At 41.1% G+C, this 20577-nt stretch overlaps 1 protein-coding gene across 22 annotated transcripts in view; it reads right to left on the reverse strand.

Annotated features, from left to right (window-relative positions):
- The window catches only part of KIAA1217 (KIAA1217 ortholog), a 494732-nt gene that overhangs the window by 292808 nt on the left and 181347 nt on the right, over positions 1-20577 (reverse strand). Inside the window, exon 1 of one of the 22 annotated variants that reach the window (XM_059910983.1) lies at positions 3849-4004. The exons of the other annotated variants lie outside the window; for them this stretch is intronic. The gene's annotated coding sequence lies outside the window, so the exon portion shown is untranslated. Of the gene's footprint in view, positions 1-3848; positions 4005-20577 lie in introns of those variants that run through there. 22 annotated transcript variants of the gene reach the window in all.

Below are 20577 nucleotides of genomic sequence, written 5' to 3' on the forward strand. Positions count from 1 at the left end.
CTACCTTGATATTATGCTTCCAGAAAAAAAAAAAAAAGCCTTCTCTCCCATATTTTCTCTCATCGGGTTACAAGTTAAATGCACAAGATGGGAAGTTTACAAGAAAGCAATCCATATCGGAATGATTTCTGAGGAAATTTCACCCTGCAATACAAAATGGCCAGAATTCATACTCAGAGCCCAGCCACGGTGTTTCACAATTCATCATAAAAACAAATCCCAAACTCAGGTCCCTGAGGAATTTTTGCTTCCAGTGAATTACGTTTCTCCTGCTTAAGAAAAAGTTAAGGAAAGAAACCCGAGAGGAGGAGGGAAGGCCTTTCCCAGTCTACCTGCTGGTCCCTTCATGGCTTCACACTGAAGAGAAAAGCAACATCAGCTGGATGCCACCGTTTTCCAGGAGGACTTTTTTTTTTTTTTAAATAAATAGATTTTTGGAAACAACTCCCCATCAGCTTCTAAACAGGAGTGTTTCTGACAAAGCTAAATTGATGAATAGCAAGGACAAGGGGCCTGAGCCCTAAGCAGCGTCTAGCTTCACTCCCACTCAGAAGAGCTTTACGCACACCTCCCCCAGAGCAAGTCCTGGTTCCACTTCCTGAACTGTGAGATTTCAGTGCCTTTCTTTCTGAAGAAAAAATCTCCAAAACGTTTTTAAAAGAGAAAAGTGTAATACAGTTGACCTTTGAACAACATGGGTTTGAACTAGGTCAGTCCACTTTTTTCAATAAATACATATGTATACTGTAAATGTATCTTCTCCTCCTTATGGTTATTTGACTTTTGCTTTTCTCCAGTTTATTTTATTGTAAGAATACAGTATATTATACATATAACATACAAAATATGTGTTAACTGGCTGTTTATGCTATCGGTACGGCTTCCGGTCAGCAGTAGGCTATTATTAGTAGTTAAATTTGGGGAGAGTCAAAAGTTATACGTGGATTTTATACCCGCATTGTTCAAGGGTCAACTGTATTTAAAGATCACTAATCCCTGCGCTAAGAGGCTTTTAAAATTCAGATGTTACATTTTATTTGTAATATGAAGAGACCTACGTATGTTCTTCAACAGGAAACCTTGCTACTAGTAAGTAATGGAGGCAAGATTCGAACCCAGGAAACCTGGCCCTTGAACCCTTGTGTGCACAGTCCCTGTGATTCAATAAATCTTTATTAAACCCCACTGGGTGCAAAATCTGCTTCTAGATGCAATCACTACTTATGAGTCAGCAGATAATCTCTGAGCAATACAACAATTAAGTGTAATAAAAAGCTTAATGGACTTCTAAAACAGTCTGTGGGGAAAAAAAAATTATAAGAATATACATGAGTGACTCCGAACCTATGTAGAATTTCAGCACCCTGTGGCTGTTTGATTTCATGACTGGTTTCTACTTTCAACTTGCAGCGTGGTGGTTCATATTTGGAATTGAAACTCTGAATGAAATCAGTCTTTGCTTTCAGACTCAGAGATCTGCCCTTGAGATAATCAGAGCTTTTCCCAGGGTCCCAAAACAGCACTGGGCACCATACAGCCTGCTGCCGTTCAGATGACCACATTTAATGAATTATCTGGGACAGAATGAGTTCGCCCTCAGCAGCTCAGAGATCAGAACGCCTTCAGGATTCCACTCGATGAATCTACCCACCACTCCTGCTAAGAGCCTTCTTCTAGGAGTGGGGAACCCGGACCATTCTGAACGGTCTGATGCGGACAACTTGGTAACGTCGGACAAGTCATCAGGAAACCCTGGAACTAACAGAGTGTTTTCTCTGGCTGGAAACCCTGCTGTTAAAAATAACACAATGAAAAACATATTTGTCTCTGACACACAATGGATGTAGAATATAATTATGGGCTGTTTTGGTCTGGGAGGTAGACAAGGGAGGGAGTTGCCAAGGTCTAGAAGACAAAGGAGAAAAGACAGTGTGTCCGACCCCGAGCTCTCTGTGGCCATTCCCACGGCCTCCTGGTGACTTGGTTTCCTGCTCAGGTAACAGCAAAACCTGACGCTTCTTGCAGGGCCCAGAAAAATCACAGGCAGGTAAGAGTTAACCATCTAAGTCTCTGAAGTGATAAGCTCCTATCAGTAGGTGCCAGTAAAAAGTAAATTAATATCACTTCTCTAGCCTGTCAAGAAAAAAATGTCGCATATAATTAATGTAAAAACGCGAATATCCTAGCTCCTTTGACACACTTAACATTTTGCATTTTAATTACTTTATAGAAATAATAGTTGCCACTAGGAGTTATTTCAGGAACACATTAATTTTTTTAGAGACCCCTAAAAGGAGAAAACAATAGCAGGAAATGTAGAAGGACGGCTTATCATGTTGTATATTTCAGTATCTCTCTGAACCAGGGTTTCTTGGTCTGTGAAGTGGGAATGAAAAGATCCTGCTAATCCCACTGGGCTGTTACAATGATAAGATGAAGGAAAAGATGCAAACACTTTACAAACAGTCCAGGACCACAAAAGTAGCAAATAAAACCAATCGTTAACATGTGGAGCATGTATTCTGAGAACTGTGCAATATGTATTTTGTCATTTAATCTTCACCACGCCACAATGATCACTCCCATCTTATGGAGTAGAACACTGAGGCTGAAGGACATGAATTTACTTTTCTAAGGTTGCACAGGCAGGAGGTGGATTCAACACCCAGGCATTCTGATGTTAGGGGCAGAATTCCCTGCCACTCGAATCTTCTGCAGTAACTGTGGTAACCCGATCATGTAACATGAATATCAATGCAGGTGCTAATCTACGTTAGCTGACGGCCAAATTTCAGGAGGCTTTCATTCTCAGACATTAGTCAGTTTTTAAAATAGTTTAAATCCTGTCCATGTGCTCCTAAATAGTTTTGCTTTCAAAAGCCCAAATTCCCATTGCACAGATTATCTTTCTTCTTAACTCTGTGATTTCACCTTATGCAGTGTATGAAAGAGGAAAAAAAACATGATTTTCATTGCCTTTTAAGCTTGGTGGACCTAACTACTCATATCGCACCCTGATGTCCCCAAACTAACCCCTTTAAGTCAACTTTGCAGACACACAGCTACCTTCAGCGATTGTTATCACATCCATATCGCAGGCAAGACTGTTTACTCAGTCTTGCTAGTAACTGATGCAAACAGAAAACCTCGTACCACCAAAGTAAGGTTTCCTTCTGAAAGCACGCTTTAAAAACTACTTTTATCAAGCATTCCCCCACCCTAGAAGCCTTTATCTGTCTTAGAATTTACAATTCCTGCTTCCCTCAAGTCCAGAAACTCTGATATCTCAAACAGGATATTTTTCTAGTCTTATAAAATGCCTCTGTGAGAAAAAATATACAGACGCACTTAAAAAAAAGTGCAATGTTCATAAACCTGTTTCTGTAATATTCCACCGGTTGTATTTTTGGCAATTTGCAACTTGAAAATACAGAAATACACAGTCCCAATTTCAGTTCTGTTTGAAGAGTTAAAGAAAAAAATAAAAAAGAGAGAAAGAAACCAACATCTGGGAATAATCCACAAATACATATAGTATCTCAATTCTCAGATCGTCCTTCTAATCCTTACCTACGCATTTTTACAGCATTATTCACAGGGCAGAATCAGCATAACGCATAATGCATAACTTGTTTTTCAGCTCTATTCAAAAATCTCAGTTCATTCAATAAAAAAGCCCTGAAAAAACAGCCCTGAAGCATGAACACTCCAATATTCAGTGTGGGAAAGCCATGCTTATTGATTCAGTGCTTCCTGCCAAGAGAACAATTCAGAGAAAGAGACCTCAATGTTTCCAAATAATTTTTGGCAATAACTCAGAAGAAAAAAAAACCCATATTTACCCATACCTGGAGCTCCACAGGTGAAGCGGCCGTTAAAGCAGAAAAATCTAATTCGGCTTCTGGAAGTTTTCGTCTCTAATGGACTCCGGGGTCATCCTTCCGAGCTGTCAGGTAAACCCCCCTCCATGTCTCTACAGTTTTCTTTTGCAGTTTTTCCCAGTGAAACTCTTTTGTCATTTGCATAAAAGCTACTTCCAGCCTATAGGACTTTTTGAGTAGCTACTTGTTAAATTGGCTGTCTTGACATGCTCTTTCAAGCATGACATCATAAATCTCCACGGAAACCCTAACCCCACCTGCTTACATGCCAACGTTACCTGTCGGGCGAAGACTTAAACAATCATCTGAAATTGTTCATTAATGAAACCTTTTTAGGGGCTTTGGATCTCTGTACAGTATAATTTGTGCTGTTGGCAGAAACTCCGCCAAGAACGATGGCTTCATTTTCAAAGCCTGAGCTGTTTTGCAGAAAACAATGATCAAAATTATAGGCATTCGTTAATCTGCCCCTCCCTGTCCAACAATGCGCTTAATTGGTTGAAGAAAAACCTACAGCGGGCCATGTGCCTCTCTCTGCAGGATAAAGTTACGTTGAAAACTTGGGTTTTGAAAAACCTTCTACGAATACTTCTAAGGCTTTTCCACTCCACTCTCCAGCAACCCCCTTCCTGCTTTTTACCAGCAAAACTTGCAAAACAGGTTCTTTGCTGGAATGTGAGAGAGAGAGAGAGAGAGAGTGTGTGTGTGTGTGTGTGTGTGTGTGTGTGTGCATTTTCTCTTGGCCTCTGTGTTTGCAGAGGTGGTAGGAGAAGGTGTTGAGAATTTTTTTAACTCTTTCCTAACATACTCACATCTTTTGTACGTTTGTCCTAGTTTATATATGTTACCACAATAGCACTGAAATCCATGTTCTTGACTTTTCTTGGGAAGGGTCATTAGACTCTAAGATATTCAATCCTTCTTTCATTCATTCACTTTTCACTATCCCAAATTTTATGGAGTCCCCAAATTTGTGCCCAACCCCTCTTGGTGACACTGGGCTCAGCACCTTCTCTTCTCACCTCTAAATTCACCCCAGACACACCACATGCCCCCAAGTCCAAGATCCATGATATCAAGATACCAGAAAGGTTTGAATGGGACCTTCCTCCAAATCTGTGAGAATTTATAATAATATTGTCAAATGGCTGTCAAATGCCATCATGGAAAATTCTTCAGTGGGGCTGAGCAGGGAGCTGGGAAGCACCTGAAGGCAGCTTCCAGTAGCATCTACTATAACACTGCAGGGTCCTGGGAGCAGCACGGGCTGGGAGGGCAGTCTGCGCTAATCTGCCATAGCTCCTGCTGCAAACTGAAACAGGCTCAAGAACTCTGTCCTCAAAGGTCAGAGAGCAAATACTAACCCCCCCACTCCCCGGCCCCGTGCTGAAGCGGCCCAGGTATTTGCAGAGAGGGTCATAGGTAAAAGCATCATCTTCACAAACTCAGAATGGCTCTTTGCATGGAAGGAACAGTAGATACTTTGGATCCCCAGCCTTGACTCTTCTGAGAGTTTTGCATCGCCATCCTTCACAGTCCACAGATGGGACATTACCTTCTAAGGGAACCGAGAACTACACGGGTTTAAGATAGCAGCCCAAGTTGGAACACTCCTCGGAGGCAAGACTATGTCAGAGATTCAGTTACTGCCTCTGTGAGATGAAAACACATCCAGATGAAGGCCACGCTCGTGCTTTACCCAGTGGGGCACAAACAATGCGAAACAAACAAAAACAAGAAATAACCAGATCTAGGCTTTGTTCGGTGAAATTCAAAGATGGAGTGGAGGCTCTTTTCAGTTAGGGTTATTCCTCAAAGTTCCATTAGGGAGAGGAGCATGGGAGAGTTGATGCAGCCATCAGAGTGCTTATAAATTATGCCAGATCTTCCCTTTGGGTTATTTAGGAAATGACAATATCTCAGCTTTTACTTACTGAATTCAAGCTTGGAAAAGAGAGGGAGAAGAGTCAGAATCTGAAAGTCAGGCAAGTGGAGACAGTCCCACAAATAACTCAGATGTGAAAGCAGCTTGATTAACCCATTCATTCATCACTGACCGAAGACTCTGTAACCCAAACAATGACATCATTATGATATGTGACAATCTTGAGCTATTTAGAGTGGGGAAAGTTTTGAGCAGTAATCTCGGCAGTAAGGACAACACATGTGAGGGCTGTGCAGAAAGGCCAAGATTTGCTGAAAGGTGACCAGTCTATTTCTGATTTTTCCTACCATCCCCAAAATGAGGAAACCATCAAGTAGGACGAAGCTTTAACAGCATTGCAGCATTGCGATTTGCCTGATAGCAACTTAGCACCACAGTAACCCAGTCAAAGCTCAATATATGCATACTCCTGGGCTATTTTGTTTCTACATTTAGCAACATTTTAGGTATCCATGATGGACTTGGATGGCATATAAATTCTTTCTCTTGAATTTGTTTCATCAAACCTACTTTATAACAGACATAGAAAACTGCTCACTGAAAAAGTCCATGGAAAGATAGGAACACAAATAACTTGGGAAAGACATTGGCTTTCACCACTGATGGCCTGAATTTTTGTTTCTTAAAAACATGAGTTAGAAGTGTCACGTAGAAAAGGAATACCACTTTTGAGTAGAAAAAAAATAGTACTTTCATAATGAAAATAACCAATCCTTATGTCATTTAAGCCTCATAACAGTAGTATGATGCAAGAATGATGGATATCCCCATGTTGAGAAAGGGAAAGTGAGCCTAAGAGAGGTTAGGTAATTTGAGTGATGGCTACTAAGGGTTGGAATCTTGGTTTGAATCCAGGCAGATCCAAGATTGGAATCCAAAACTCATGTGCTTGGTAATTCCCTGGTGGTCCAGTAGTTACGAATCCACGCTTCCACTGCAGGGGACACGGGTTTGACCCCTGGTTGGGGAACTAAGATCCCACAGGCTGCGTGGCACAGCCAAAAAAATAAAATAAAATAAAATAAAAAACCCACCAAAACGCATGTGCTTAACCACTAGGCACTGCTATCCCTAGTTTAATAAAACTCCTTATAATTGACATGACACCATAAAACTTGTAGAAGAGAACACAGGCAAAACATTCTGACAAGAATCGTAGCAATATTTTCTTAGATCAGTCTCCCAAGGCAAAATAAGTAAAAGCAAAAATAAACAAATGGGACCTAGTCAAACTTATAAGCTTTTGCATAGCAAAGGAAACCATAAACAAAACAAAAAGACAACCTACAGATGTGGAGAAAATATCTGTAAATGATGTGACCGTCAAGGGCTTAATTTCCAAAATATACAAACAGCTCATACAAGTCAGTATCAAAAAATCCAAATAATCCAATCAAAAAATGGGCAGAAGACCAAAACAGACATTCCTCCAAAGAAGACATACGGATGGCCAACAGGTACATGAAAAGATGCTCCACATCGCTAATTATTCGAGAAATGCAAATCAAAACTACAATGAGACGTCACCTCACACTGGTCAGAATGGCCATCATTAAGAAGTCTATAAACAATAAATGCTGCAGAGGGTGTGGAGAAAAGGGAACCCTCTTACACTGTTGGTGGGAATGTAAATTGGTACAGTCACTGTGGAAAACAGTGGAGGTTCCTTAAAAAACTAAAAAGAGAGCTGCCATATGATCCAGCAATCCCACTCCTGGGCATCTATCCAGAAACTGTGAAAACTCTAATTTGAAAAGATACATGCACCTCAGTGTTCATAAGCAGCTCTATTTACAATAGCCAAAACTTGGAAGCAACCTAAATGTCCATCAACAGATGAAGGATAAAGAAGATGTGGTACACACACACACACACACAGACACACACACAATGGAATATCACTCAACTGTGAAAAAGAATGAAAATTTTGCCATTTGCAACAGCATGGATTGACCTTGAGATTATCATACTAAGTCAGACAGAGAAAGACAAATATATGATATCACTTAAATGTGGAATCTAAAAAGTAACACAAATGAACTTATTTACAAAACAGAAACAGACTCACAGACATAGAAAACAAACTTATGGTTCCCAAAGAGGAAGGGGGGAGGGATAAATTAGGAGTATGAGATTAACAGATACACCCTACTATATACAAAATAAACAACAAGGCCCTACTGTATAGCCCAGGAAACTATATTGATTACCTTATAATAACCTATAATGTAAAAGAGTCTGAAAAATATATATATACACATATTTATAACTGAATCCCTTTGCTGTACACCTGAATCTAACACAATATTGTAAATCAACTATGCTCCAATAAAAAAATTTGCTTATAATTGGAGATATTAAATAGTAACTAAACTAAGCTATGCTGAAAAGATTTATTTAGCAGACTCATCTGAAAATATATACAGCCGTCCCTTGTTATCCACCAGTGACTGGTTCCAGGACCTCCGTGGGCACCGAAATCTGCAGATGCTCAAGTGCCTTATACACAATGGTGTAGTACAGTCAGCCCTCCGTATCCATGGATGCAAAACCCGCAGATAAGGAATGTTGACTATACTGGATTGTAAAGGGCAACACAGACTCTCTGCACGTCCTCTCATATATACCAAGTCAACAGCTGGTATGGGGGCTGGAACAGTCCAGACCGAGCTACTCCATCAGCATAGCAGCGTCAGTGGAGCAGTGGCATTTGTTTAGCTTTGGGCTGTGTGGAGGTCTGCAAGGACTTCACGGAGCAGGATTAACATGTTACAGCTCATAACCCTGAGACCAACAGCACCACTACGAAACAGATAAGGTTAACAAAACAGCCCACTCTCAAAGAGCATCTTCAACCTGAAGTTCTGGTGTAAAGAAAAACTGACCAACATTAAAAAGAATAAAACAAGGATACATTTTGTAAATCAAGAGCACACTATAGAGTATCACCAAAAGCTTAAGAACACTTGGATTTTTTAATGAAACAATGGAAACCAACTGTGGTAATTGCCTAATGCTAAGTCCTTGATCTGTGGTTCTGTTTTTGTTTGTAGATGTCATTTGCTTTAGAAATTATCCATTCACATTTAGTCAGCTTTTTCTATGGTACTGAGGTGATGATTAATTTTATGTGTCAACTTGGCTAGACTATGGTGCTCAGTTGTTTGGTCAGACAACTGTCTAGATGCTGCTGTGATGGTATTTTTAGATGTGATTAACATTTAAGTCAGCACACTTTTGAGTCAGATTGCCCTCCATAGTGTGGGTGGGCCTCATCCAGTCAAAGCCTTTGCCTTAAGAGCAAAGACTTAGAGTTCCCAAAAAAGGAATTCTGCCTCAACACTGTAACACAGAAACCCTGCCTGAGTTTCCAGCCTGCCGATCTTGGACTCAAGGCAGCAACATCAACTCGTACCTCAATTTCCAACCTCCCAGCTTGCTCTAAAGATTTCAAACTTACCACTCCCTACAACTGTGGGAGCCAAGTCCTTAAACTGAATCAGTCTCTTTCTCTCATGCTCACTCTTGTTCTATCTCTAACCTATGGTTCTGTTTCTCTGAAGAACCCTAATCAAGCAGATACTGCCAGTACGCTTCTGTCCAGTCTTGTTTCCTGGCTCAGGTCCTGGTCCTCTTCTATCTCTGACTGTGTAACAGTCATTTTCACTTGGAGCTCCTACTGTCATGGCAAGTGCGGTCTGTCAAGACTAAAACTTTTTTTTTTTTTTAATTTATTTTTGGCTGCATTGGGTCTTCGTTGCTGCACGCGGGCTTTCTCTAGTTGCGGCGAGCGGGGGTGACTCTTCGTTGCGGTGTGCGGGCTTCTCATTGCGGTGGCTTCTCTTGTTGTGGAGCACAGGCTCTAGGAGTGTGGCTTCAGTAGTTGTGGCACGCGAGCTCAGTAGTTGTGGCTCGCGGGCTCTAGAGTGCAGGCTCAGTAGTTGTGGTGCATGGGCTTAGTTGCTCCGCGGCATGTGGGATCTTCCCAGACCAGGGCTCGAACCCGTGTCCTCTGCATTGGCAGGTGGATTCTTAACCACTGCGTCACCAGAGAAGTCCCAAGACTAAAACTTGAGTAACTGTTTAGTATTAGTGAGTGTGAATGGTATTTAATAAAGAATAAACATATTTGCTATCAAATTAAGATGAAGGAATATAATCAAGTCCATTGGTTATTACACTAGATATCAAAGGACTGAATTTTCCCATTAAAGACAAAGACGGATACATTAGGCTAAAAAAGCAAGCCAAGTTATATGTCATTTCTAATACATACTCATTAATAAAATTTGAAAATAGATGGGTAAAACATACCAGACAAATGCAAACAAGTTTAAAGCAAGAGTGACAATGTTAATATTAAGAAAAGTTAACCACACACTAAACAGAATGTAAAAAGACATAATTTAGGAAGAAGGGCTAATCATCGCAAATTTGTTTGCAACAAATAAAACAACTAAAAACCTATAAAGCAAAAATTCTTAAGAATGCAAAAACAGGGGCTTCCCTGGTGGAGCAGTGGTTGAGAATCTGCCTGCCAATGCAGGGGACACGGGTTCGAGCCCTGGTCTGGGAAGATCCCACATGCCGTGGAGCAACTAGACCCGTGAGCCACAATTACTGAGTCTGCGCGTCTGGAGCCTGTGCTCCGCAACAAGAGAGGCCGCGATAGTGAGAGGCCCGCGCACGGCGATGAAGAATGGCCCCCACTTGCCGCAACTAGAGAAAGCCCTCGCACAGAAACGAAGACCCAACACAGCCATAAATAAATAAATAAATAAATAAATAAATAAATAAATAAACAAACCCCCCCCAAAAAAAAGAATGCAAAAACAGGATAAAAATACAAGTATAGTGAGTGATTTTATTATACTTTAAAACTGAATAGCAGTAGAATAACAAAATAAGGACTGAGAAACAATGAGTGATAAAAACAACAAACCTAAAAAACAAACAAACAAACAAAACAACAACAAGAAACCTGACATATATATGTGCATGCAGGGGCATATATAAAAAACATAAAATAGGTAATTTTCCGTGAATATTTATGGCATACTTACATTGACTGCCTATTTGACTATTCAAAAAAATGTTTTTTAACAAATCCTTAAACAAATTTAAAAGTAGGAACTTTACAGACTGCATTCTCTGATCACATCCAGTGAAATTATAAATAAATACTGACAATCTCAACTACTTGGAAATGAAATATTCCTGGGCAATCCTTAAATAAAAGAGAAAAATCAAAACTGTAATTTTCACCTTTCTTTAAACAATGAAACAGAAAATATTTCATACAAAACTGCAGGACAGGGAATTCCTTGGTGGTCCAGTGGTTAGGACTCCACACTCTCACTGCCAGGGCCGGGATTCAATTCCTGGTCAGAGAACTAAGATCCTGAAAGCTGCACGGTGCAGCCAAAAACAAAAAGAAAAACAAAACAAAAAAACCAAAAAAAAACCCCTGCAGGACATGGCCCAAGTTGGCGTCAGGAAATATTTGCCCTTAAATGCCTTCATTATTAAATAAGAAATACTAAAAATAAGTGAACTCAATACACATTCTAAGAAAGTATAAAAGACAACGATGATAACTTAAAAAACTAGGAAAAGGCCATTAACTATAATAAAAGCTGAGAGTAACAAGATAGCAAACAAATAATATGGAAAAGAAAAATAAATGCAAACTGATTCTTTGAAATAACGAATAAAGCAGGTAAACCCAAGAGAGTACACAAATGACATTTGTTCTCTAGAAGCCTGTATGGGCACTAAGCTTCCTGGTACTTGACCAGAAGTAAAACAGATGTTGTACAGAGCAGCTGGAGAAAGAATCACAGAGATGGGACAAGTACACGGCTGACTTGGAAGAGCAACGGTTCTCACACTTTTAATATTCAGCACTCTTTCATATATGAGAATGTTCCGGTCTAACTGAAATGTTTAAAAGCTAAAAGGAAAGAAAGAAGGAACAAAGGAATGGGAAAGGAGGGATAGAGGGAGGCAGAAGGACCCAAAAGATGGAATCCACCCGCAGTAATTACAGTGCATACACCTGCTCCTTTCTCAGGTACATCGCTACCTAAAGTATTACACCAACCACCTGCTCTCCCCTCAGCATCTCGGTGCTGTCCGAGTAGAACTGTTGACTGCCCCAGTGGTGGTCTCAGTAAGTACTCATGAAACAAAGTCCTCACACATTCATTAACCCCTAAGTACATCTTAGGTGCAAGCAGGAGATGGAGCGAGGCCTCTTACTTAATTGCAGTAAGTTGCATCTCCCTCCACACTCTGTCAAAATCAACACCTCGGTTCAAAGCTCCATCCGACAGCCCACGACATTAACTCACTCTTCACGATTCACCTTCACACCTGCGCAAGGTCTGAAAACCTCAGATTAGGGCAAGGGAAGGAGAAAGAAAAGGCCGGACACGACAAAGATGCCGAGATGGGAATGCAGAATGAGGCTGGTGCAAAGCGGGGCCCTGCGAGGGCAAATCTGAGAGCCTTTCAGAAGGAAGACACTATAGAATTGTGTCAGAAAATCCACTGAGCTTCCGACCAGATCTTCCCCCCCATATTCCACCTCCAACATCAGATCCCAAGAGTTAACACTGGTGTCCTTTTCTCCCCATTCCTCTTGTGATGGTGGCTGTAACCTTCAGTGGTACTTCTCTAAATCTTCAGTGGGTCACACAATATGGACGGATGCAGACAGCTTAGTGACTTGCACAAGGAGCTGGCACAGGTGGGAGAAGAGTGGGAACCAGAAACCAGGTCTTGGGGTTTGGGAACCAGAAACCAGGCCTCCCTGGGTGTTCCTGCCTTTCTGCTACACCGCTGCAGTTCTTCGTACCTTCTTCCTTCTCTAATGAGTCGCCAAGTCATTCTCATTTTTTCTTTTCTTTTTAAAAAAAATTTATTTATTTATTTATTTACTTTTGGCTGCGTTGGGTCTTTGTTGCTGCACGCGGGCTTTCTCTAGTTGCGGCGAGTGGGGGTTACACTTCGCTGTGGTCCATGGGCTTCTCATTGCGGTGGCTTCTCTCGTTGCAGAGCATGGGCTCTAGGCACGCAGGCTTCAGTAATTGCAGCACACGGGCTCAGAAGTTGTGGCTCTAGAGTGCAGGCTCAGTAGTTGTGGCGCACGGGCTCAGTTGCTCTGCGGCATGCGGGGTCCTCCCAGACCAGGGCTCGAACCCGTGTCCCCTGCATTGGCAGGCAGATTCTTAACCACCGCGCCACCAGGGAAGTCCCCATTCTCATTTTTTCATTCGAATATCTGATGTGTCATCATCCTTCCATTCCGGCTGAGTACCATGCCTACTGCCACTACCTTGGACCTTATCACAGCCACCGGGACACTCCATCCGCTTCCAGCCAGCACCCAGGCTTTTCACATGGTCCCTCCTGCATAGCACTGGAAAGCTAACCTTCAAACTTGGCTTTTATTCCAGTTCCGGGTTCAAGGCTACAGCGGTACCCTGTGCCTGCCATTCTGAGCTTTCTGCTGGACATTCAAGGTCCAGCACAATCTGACTTCCCTTTACTTAACTCCACTGACCTCCCCCCCCCCTTGTCCAAATGGCACTCCCACCTCACTTAGACTGGCCTACTCACTGACTCACCAGGGAGCCACCTCCATTCTTGTCACCTCACTGCCTCTCCTGGCCACTCCCCTCCATCAGGATGTCTCCACATCTTCATCATATCATTCAGATCGTAATCTGTCAATAACCTTGCCATAGATATTTGCTGAATACCTACTATATACTGGGCATTGAGGAAATAGATAATTAGGATAGTCTCCTGTCGCCAAGACCCTCAATCATTCCATGAGATTCCATTCAACATCTGATCTCCTGTATGAAACCTTCCCTCTCTGAAATCTCCCACTGCTCTGAATACAAGCTTTCTCATAACATTCCACCACTTTCTAATGTGTCCCATGAAACAAGAGTCCCCAACAATAATTATTCAGCAAATAGGTTTGGGAAACACTGCCTACTTCATTCCTCACCCACCTGCTCCCAAATCTCCAACCTGGGATTCACAATGCCTTCTGGCATATTAAAAGATCTGACCAGCCCTGCAATGTAGAAATTCATTTAACTGTGGTTAACCAAGAATGTCCCCAAATTAGAAACTTTCTCCCCATTCCCCAAACAGCTATTAACAGCCCAGGGATCTAGGATTCTGTAGAACATACTTTTACAAAATGCTGGTCTCGATCATTGCCATTGAGAACGTACACTGTTTCGTGCTGCGCTAATGGCACTGGCCTTGACTTCCCCAGGAGAATGCTCTCCTTGATGAGAAGAGTTTTGACATGCATTCAACACCTGCTACAGTAGAGATATATTATCTCATGTAATCAGCACCCCAACACTATTATCTGTCTCATTTCTATGGTTAAGAAAAAGCCTCAGGGAAACAGACTGACTGTCCTGCGGTCACACAGCTGAGTGTCTTAGCATGTTTCAACTCACTCATGTCGGATCCAAAAGTTGGTACTCTTTCCACTAAAGCGATGTACACTTGGCAGGGCAGGTGTTGTGTTTTGTATTTTTTACATACTGCCCAATGCCAAGCTCATAGCGTAGGACCATGATAAGTAACCATTTGACTGGATTAATCCAAGAAAACACTGCAGGGGGAAGGATGAATAACGGCGAAGAAGTGAGCTTGATGAGTGAGGAGAGTTAGGACAATTCAGACGTTTGCAATATAACTTCTGCATCAATGTGTGGACTGCATCACACCGGTCTTTTTCCGATTCCTCAATACCAAAATTTCCATCTACTTTGGTGGCGATTTTCTCTAGGTTTTACTGATTACCACTTCCCAGGTGTCTCCTGCCACTGCACAGCTCTACTTCAGTTCTTGACTTCCCCCAACTTTCCCACCTACTCCCAGGCACCCTTCAGCAGATTTTCCAGTAGAATCTTATTTTGATTCTTTTTTTTTTTTTTCGGAAAGCCCTTCTTAATATAGCACTGCTCTCAAGATGTGTTCTCCTGCTCTTCCACAACACTAATTAAAATGAAAGCTAACGTGGGGGTTGGTGGCACCCAATTAAACATGGATCAAAAGCCATGCGTTATGAATGATCCCCACATTCAGTATTCTTTCTCTCTTTTTCTGTATCCTGTATGATTAATGTAAACTGGATGTCAAGTTTACAAGTAAAAACTACACCCCCTTGAATTTAGTCTTTTTTCACTGAGTCCGTGCCACACATCGTACCACGTAATCTTCCAAATCTGCTGAAATACACCTCCCCCACCCTCTAAGCCACAATGCAAAATATCAGTCTTCTGGGAAGTATTTCCAGGCCAGCTCCTTCATCTGGTCCCTTGAGTAGCATCATCTGTTAAGTATCACAGCGCTCCTTCTGCATATTTTTTTACTGTTGTTTTCCATCACATCCAACTTTAGATGACTATTGTTTCCCTTTGACATATCTAATAGTATTTGCAATTTCTGAGAACAAGAAATGTTTTTATACTGATTCTTTCAGTCCTATCATATTCTTTATTCACAAGCCTCTGGTAGTTCATTAAACACATACTCACACATACACTAATATACATTCTCCAAATACACTGTGTAATCCCGTTATGACATGTGCTCCTTTCATCTGGAGGCACTGCTCTGGCAATAGAAACATTTTCTCAATTTCTACCTTTCTCAGATACACACCATGATTGATGCCATTGCTTCTCTTGTGCCAAATTCCTTTTCTTCCCCAAACTGATTAAAGGCTGATCTAATCAGGAGGCTGGTACTTCAGCCATTCTGGGATCACCACTGAATTTCTTACATATTGATGCTGGGCAAACTGCTCCCCCATTCCAGTCCTTCCTTATTTCTTCAATGTTTTGGAGTATCTTTGGATTCTGTCACCCATCAGAAAGATGGGATAATCTGGAGGGTAAGAGCAAGGCTCCCACACCCAGGTCCTGGTGCTGCTACCTACCTGCTGTGTCACTTTGGGCAAGATCTAACTGCTCTGTGCCATTCTGTTAAATAAAGTTCATAATAAACAGTGCCTACCCTACTGGGTTTGGGGGAGGATGGACTATACTTATATGTGTAAATTGCAACGGTGTCACAATTTTGGCGGCTGCCAATAATCTGTAGTCCTTGTAAGTCTTCTCCACTTTTCCACCACGATAAATAACAGCTGAGAAAACAGTGCTAAAGAAAAGCTGAACATTTAACTAAGATTCTCTACGTGCACGGCAGTCTGTGTAAGGGTATTTCTTCCCTCTTCCTGTTTTGACTTGGTATTATTATTTGCTCTGCATACACTGTATTAGATTTCTTAACTGCCAAGAAGTTGTTTCCTCTTCCCTTAAGATTTAGGCAAGAAATTGGTCTGTAAACCCCAATTCGGTCATTAGTTTAAACAGCTAAATATGTTTCTGATGCTAAACATGGCTATTCTACTGTCATCTTCCACTTTGGATTAGGATAAAGTAATAGCTCTAAAGAGGAAATTCTTAGCTGGGGGTCTATCTCCTTTACTATAACTTATAAGCTTTTCATTTGTGTATTTATTTATTTACAAAACATGCATAATTGTACAAAACCTATCCCCCTACAATGTTAGCCTTTTACCAGATCCCAAGCCCTCCACTATGTCTATGGTCTTAGAGTATCTGTAGTTCCCATTAGCCTTCCCTTCCAGGCTTTGCTGATACATTGATCCATGAATATCAATGCATATTTGTGAATTTTGAACACTTCACATATCTGGGTTGATCAGGGTTAAGACAAATGGGATAGACAAAAATTTGATTAATTTGGAGCTTTTCATACATGAAGGAGGGACTACATCTATCCCCAAGGTATAAACTGATAGCCTGAAATCCATGGCATGAGGCGTGATCCAGTGTGATAGAAGTTCTGCTATGACACAATTAAATTCATCAAAAATAAGTCTAAAGATGTCATTACATGGGGATTAAGAGAGACAAACCATTATGGATAAAAAAAGCTACGAGGATATACTGTACAACACAGGGAATATAGCCAATATTTTGTAATAACTATAAATGGAGTACAACCTTTAAAAATTGTGGCTCAGTATCTTGTACACCTGTAACATATAATACGGTACATCGGGACTTTCCTGGCGGTCCAATGGTTAGGACTCCATGCTTCCACTGCAGGGGGCACGGGTTGGATCCCTGTTCAGGGAACTAAGATTCCAAAAGCCATGCAGGGCAGCCAAGAAATATATATAGGGGACTTCCCTGGTGGCGCAGTGGTTAAGAATCCGCCTGCCAATGCAGGGGACACGGGTTCAATCCCTGGTCTGGGAAGATCCCACACGCCGCGGAGCAACTGGGCCCGTGCGCTACAACTACTGAGCCTGCACTCTAGAGCCCACGAGCCACAACTACTCAAGCCCGCGTGCCTAGAGCCTGTGCTCTGTAACACGAGAAGCCACCACAATGAGAAGCCCATGCACTGCAACGAAGAGTTAGCCCCCACTCGCCACAACTAGAGAAAGCCTGTGCGCAACAACGAAGACCCAATGCAGCCAAAAATAAATAAATAAAATAAATAAATTTATAAAAAAACCCAAAAAACAAATATATATATATATAGTACATCAACTATACTTCAATGAAAAAAGGTGCCATTATATGCAGATGTAAATATATGTTAATATATTTATATTACATATAAATGTGATTGATTCTAGTGTACAGGTAGGCATAAAGTGTTATGTACAACAAAGTAGATAAAACCATTCATTACATTTGGGAAAGCTAATATAAGGAAATTGGGGTGGGGGAGGATTTCTTTCTGAAACTAAATTCCACAGCCAAAATCTGCATAAACCAAATATCCCTGTAGGTGCTAGAACCAAGATGCTATGGTGAAGGGAAGTGACAGATGCCACTTCTGGGCCAACATATTTAAGAGGCTGTGCAGAACCATTGGCTCTCTCTTTCCCTGTCATGGTGACTTGGAATCCATGTGTTAAGATGGCATCACCACACCATGGTTATAGCCTGAACCACAAAGTCATTGCAAGGACAGCTTCTCTGGAGAGGTGTGCAAATAACTGACTTTGTGTGCATGAGAAATAAAACGTTTTTGTGTCATATCAGAAAACCTACAGGGTTTACTTGTTATGCAGCATAAGCAAGACCATCCTGATTAACACATCAGTTGTAAGGTATACCTCTCTTCTTGACTCCTTTCTCTTTATAACTCCCATTTGAATGGGGCCAGCCAGCTACTGAAAGCTAGCATGCAGGGGGGAGAAGTCAGCAGAGGTAACCTGCACCCTCGTCTGTGATTTGTGACATCAAACGCCTTCCCCACAATAATATGTTACTTGCTTTGCCCTAAAATCGTGTTACCCTCATTCTTCGTCTGGGAGGCACAGAGCACAGCCCTTGAAATCACAGGCTCCCTGCGACTGGCAGTATTTTGATCTGGTAACACTGCCTCCTCTCATCTATGAACTTGGCTTTTCATCCAGAAAGCTTCCTCTACTGAAGGTAAGGTCAAGATCATACAAATAGTTGGTAGCACACTTTGCTTTTTAAAAACTATTTCACTTTCTACATTCTGTGTATACTTCACAGAAACATTCCATAGGTCCTGATAATTTCCTTGTTTTTTGCAAGACAGAGGTTTTTTGTTTTTTTTTCCCCCCCTCTTTCTTTCCATTGTTGATACCCTTAATTGTTCTCAGTGAGTTACTAAGGAACAGGAGTAAGAATGCCTTCATTCTACCACCTGGAAGCAGTGCTCACTTCTTAATACCTGCTCTTCTGATTCAAATGCAGTTAAGACTTCTCTTGTCTTCTGTCTTTAACTGTGTGATTTTCATGATTCTTGACAAAATCAGTTATATACCATCTGATAAGGAGATGTCAGTCAAAGGAATGGATGTTTATTTTTTAATTGACGTAGAGTTGATTTACAATATTGTGTTAGTATCTGGTGTACAGCAAAGTGATTCAGTTATATATATATGTTTTTTCAGCTTATTTTCCATTATAGGTTATTATGAGATATTGAATATAGTTCCCTGTGCTATACAGTAAATCCTTGTTGCTTATCTATTTTACGTACAGTAGCTTGTATCTGTTAATCCCATCTTCCTAACTTATCCCTCCTCTCCTCCCTTTCTCCTTTGGTAAACAAAAGTTTGTTTTCTATGTCTGTGAGTCTGTTTCTGTTTTGTATATAGATTCATTTGTATTATTTTTTAGATTCCACATATAAGTGATATCATATGATATTTGCCTTTCTCTCTCTGACTTACTTCACTTAGTATGATAATCTCTAGGTCCATCCATATTGCTGCAAATGGCATTATTTCATTCTTCTTTACGGCTGAGTAATATTCCATTGCATATATATACCACATCTTAAACCAACTGACTGTTGATGGGCACTCTGGTTGTTTCCATGCCTTAGCTATTGTAAATAGTGCTGCTATGAACATTGGGGTACATTTATCTTTTCAAATTAGAGTTTTTGTCTTTTCCTATGTATGCCCAGGAGTAGGATTGCTGGATCATATGGTAGCTCTATTTTCAGTTTCTTAAGGAAACTCCATACTGTCTTCCATAGTGGAGGAAGGGATAATGTTGAGCTTGAACTTGAAACTCTAGTTCCAAGTTCCATAGTACAGCTCTTCACTAATGGATAAAGTTCTTTAGAGGCTGTTTAAAAGACTAGCATGAACTAGAACTTGAGATGGTTCTGAGTAAACAGACTGATAGATATCTTCCTTATCTTCACTTCCACAGTTGGCAGCATAATTACATGCAGGCTCCAGATATGCTGGACTACATACAGTAGACAGTGGAAGTGGTGCCCAACTCATCAGGAACGGAGAAAACAGCTCTAGTGTCATTTCCACACGGACACACAAGAGAGACCTAGGGAGACCTGAGGGGCACTCAGAGACAGCGACAGGTCGGACAAAATGCCTCCTGAACTTACGGACCCCATTTCAGATACTGTCATTGTTCATGTACTTATCTCCTTATTTTAACCCTCCACAATGTTCACGTTAAAGGAAAATAACCTTTATAGTTCTCTCACTCTTTGTACTGAATGGAAGAACACATTAGACTTTTAAGTTAAAATGTACAGTGGTCCCTGGGAGCCATGGGGGATTGGATCCAGGACCCCCCTCGGATACCAAAATCCAAAGATGCTCAAGTCCCTTACATAAAATGGCATAGTATTAGCATATAACCTATGTACGTCCTCCCATATACCATAAATCATCCCGGTCACTTATAATACCTAATACAATAGAAATGTTATATAAATAGTTGTAAATATAATGCAAAGGCTATAGAAGTAGTTGCCAGAGCTCAGTAAATTCAAGTTTTGCTTTTTGAAACTTTCTGGAATTTTTCTTTCCCAATATTTTCTATCTGCGGTTGGTTGAATCCAAGGATGTGAAAGCCGCAGATACGGAGGGCCGACTGTGTTCCTCTTTCCTCCAAAGATTTGACCACATTAGATATAAGAATACACATAAACTAATACTCTGTAGAATACTATATACCTAGTTAGTTAAATAGAAATTCTGTGTGTAACTAGGAATAAGGACTGAAAAATTATTTTCAGAAGGGTTTCTGAGACTAGGAGCGGACAGCTGGCTTCTGTAGGAGAGAGGCCAGTTGGACATCTGTTTCTTCACTAGAAAAGACATGAAAGAAGAGCATTTCCAAACTGTAGAGTGACACAGTGACG

This window comes from Balaenoptera ricei, chromosome 2, assembly GCF_028023285.1.
Source record: "Balaenoptera ricei isolate mBalRic1 chromosome 2, mBalRic1.hap2, whole genome shotgun sequence".
In the NCBI taxonomy this organism is placed as follows: domain Eukaryota; kingdom Metazoa; phylum Chordata; class Mammalia; order Artiodactyla; family Balaenopteridae; genus Balaenoptera; species Balaenoptera ricei.